The 3,367-nt window shown below is 39.4% G+C and overlaps 1 pseudogene; it reads left to right on the top strand.

Annotated features, from left to right (window-relative positions):
* Positions 1 to 3,056: 3,056 nt before the first annotated feature.
* Positions 3,057 to 3,125, top strand: LOC131915790 (U2 spliceosomal RNA; annotated as a pseudogene).
* The last annotated feature ends 242 nt before the right edge of the window (positions 3,126 to 3,367 follow it).

Here is a 3,367-nt window from a genome sequence, read left to right as displayed (position 1 = left end):
TTTATAATTAACTTAATTTCACATATCAGCCACGTATTTCCCGTCCTCCCTCCTCCCACCTCCCAGCCCTCCCCCCAATCCTTCCCCCATGCCCCCAACTCCTTCAAGACAAGGTCTCCCCTGGGGAGTCAGCCCAGCCTGGTAGACTCAGCCTAGGCAGGGCCAGTCTCCTCCTCCCTACACCAAGGCTAAACAAAGTGTCCCAGCATAGGCCCCAGGCTCCAAAAAGCCAGCCCATGCACCAAGGACAGATCCTGGCTCTACTGTCTGGGGGCCTCCCAAACAGTTCAAGCTCATCAACTGTCTCACTTATCCAGAGGGCCTGCTCCAGTTCCATGGGGGCTCCTCAGCCATTGGTTCACAGTTCATGCATTTCCACTAGTTTGTCTATTTGTCCCTGTGCTTTTTCCAGTCATGGTCTCCATATCTCTTGCTCATACAATCCTTCCTCTCTCTCCCTGATTGGACTCCTGGAGCTCCACCTTGCCTTTTGACAACATGCACAGTATGAATTTAGGTCTTGATGTTCGTCATCAGTGAGAGTAGCTTTAGGTTAGGAATATGGAGACAGAAAAAGGTTTGTGTTGATATTCTTGCTACCTTTCATGGAGGAAATTGATCCCCAGAATCCCAGTTTTTAAGTTGTTATCTATAGTTGAATGTTATTTTGCTCAGAGTACCAAAGCTTGGGATGTATCTCCTGAGGAGGTACTGACTCCCAATTTTTTTTTAACCCTGATGATTTGTGAATTTTTATTACTTTTGGTATTTGAAGACTTACCTTATTTTCTTGGTCACTTCCCCATTATTGACATTATGATTTTTAAATTCAATTAATATTTTTATTTGTGTTACACTAGGAGAAATGTGAATGTTGTTGGAAAGACACATGAATAACATACTTTGAAAACCAAAAGAAGTTAGTCAGCACCAAACTATGATTTTAAGTGGGAATCTCTGGATTTGGTTCTTTAGTTGGATTGTTTCAGAGTATGGGAGGAACAGGTGTAGTTAAAAAAAGATGAATGAAGAAAGAATAGAAAAGATAGAAGAATTCTCATTATTAGCTATTTTATATATGCCAAGCCAATGTGAAAAATCTCTACTTCTTGCCTCTCGGTTCTTTTTTATATATATTACAAAATGAATATTGCTAATTTCTAGATTTGTGAAACTTTAGTGAGGTAACATATAAAATACACTATGTGAGATTTTATGAACAGTATAAAATAAGTGTAGGCTAAAGTTAACCTCGAGCCTCCTATTAGGACTGAAAAGGGAGCTGTGCTGTGGGATGTTCTGTATGGCAAGTGTGTTAATAAATAAAATACTGATTGGCCTGTAGCCAGACAAGAAGTATAGGCAGGACTAACAGAGAGGGAAATTGAGGGAACAGGAAGGGAAAGGGGAGACTCCTGCAGCTGCCGCCAGGACAAGGAAGATGTAAGTTACCAGTAAGCCACGAGCCACGTGGCAAAGTATAGATTAATAGAAATGGGCTAAATATAAGAGTAAGAGCTATACAATGATAGGCCTGAGCTAATGGCCAAACAGTTTAAATAATATAAGCGTCTGTATGTTTATTTTATAAGTGGGCTAAGGGAATGCCAGGGCTTGGCGGGACCCAGAGAGAAAACTCCAGCTACAGAGCTGGAGAGATTGTTCTGTGGTTGAGAACATTTGTTGCTTTTGCAAAGGACTAGGGTTTAATTCTTAGCACTTACATGGTGGCTCATGACCATCTGTGGCTCCAGGTCCTGGTGATCCAATGCTATCTTCTGACTTCTGGGGGCATCAGGCATGTACATCTATACATACATTTATACACTTACAATAATAAAAGTACATCTAAAGAGACTTAAACATTTTTTTTTCAGGTCTGAGGACAGAACCCAGGGCCTTGTGCTTGCTAGGCAAGCACTCTACCACTGAGCTAAATCCCCAACCCCAAAAATTAAAGTCTTTAATCGGTGTATCATAAACACGTATATTATTGTGTACATTGTAACTTTTCAATCTGGGTATACAGGTTAAGACCAGGTAGACCAGGTTAAGATGACTGGTATAACCATCTCAAATATTTGCCATTTCTTCTTGGTTAAAAAAAGACAATGAAAATCTGCTTTACTAGCTCTTTTGAAATATACAATTCATAGTAGTCACTCTCAGCTAGTGTACTACAGCGTGCTATATTATTCTGTGTGCCCAGACTTGTTCACCTGTCTCCTTCAAAATCCTTTTCCAATCTCTGGTAAGCATTATTCTTCCTATTTTCTACTTTTGTGGAACAACTTGCTTTCAGTCAAGCACATGTGCCATCTGTGTCTGAGTTCACTTAATACACTGTCTTCCAGTTCCATCCATGTTACCACAAATTACAGAGTTCCACTCTTTTTGTGGCTAAGTAATAAGATTTGCATATAATTGTGAATTTTCTTTGCCCATGCACCAGCTGATGGAGATTTAGGTTGATTCCATATCTTAAGTGTTGTGAACAGGGCTGTGATGAACATGTGACTGCAGATGTTTCTTTAATATACTAATTTTAATTTATTTAGACACACACTCAGAAGTGATAATACTGGATTACATAGTCTAATAGGACTTCAATGGGTGTTTCCTAGAATTTTCCTGGAGACACAGTCAGTGCCATTGTGCAAATAAGAGGATCAAAATGAAGCATTAGACTCCATCAAATGGAATGTCAAAAGGCAATTTAGGGGCAGGGGAATCACATTGGAGAAATTATGCTGATGGGTGCTGTTTCAATAAGGACCTCAATGAATTCCCAAGAAAGCTCCAAGGGAGCTTTGAATAACTCAAAAAATCTTCAACTCTGATAGATTTTATGTATCATCCTGGTGCTTTTTATTCTCAATAGTTGCTGGTTCCCAATTATGGAAAATTTGTAATGCTTCTTTGATCTTATAGCCAAGGATAAGATGTCTAGATTTCCTGCCTGAATTCATTTGATTTTTTAAATTCATTTGATTTTTTAAACAAATAAGTCATTTGTTTACAGAAATTTCTTTACAGAAATTTCTTTTCTAATTATGATCGCTTCTCGGCCTTTTGGCTAAGATCAAGTGTAGTATCTAATTATGGAAGAGCAGGAGAGAGGCCTTGGGTCATTTGGGCACATATCCTAGATGTCCTTGAATGTCACTGAGTTTGATCAGTTGTAGAGGTTGAGACTTGTCTTACTCAGGGTGGTCCTAGATTATCTTTGACATTTCCTCGGTGGGGAAATTCCAGCTGCAGCAATGTTTTCCAGTTATTTTAAACTGAGAACTCAGTTCATGCTATGGTTGGTGCAGCTATTGACCATTAAAACTCATGAGTCCAAACCTGAGTGAAGTAGGAAAAC

The sequence above is a fragment of the Peromyscus eremicus genome, chromosome 7 (genome assembly GCF_949786415.1).
Source record: "Peromyscus eremicus chromosome 7, PerEre_H2_v1, whole genome shotgun sequence".
Lineage (NCBI taxonomy): Eukaryota > Metazoa > Chordata > Mammalia > Rodentia > Cricetidae > Peromyscus > Peromyscus eremicus.
This window is presented reverse-complemented; position numbering and strand designations above follow the sequence as displayed.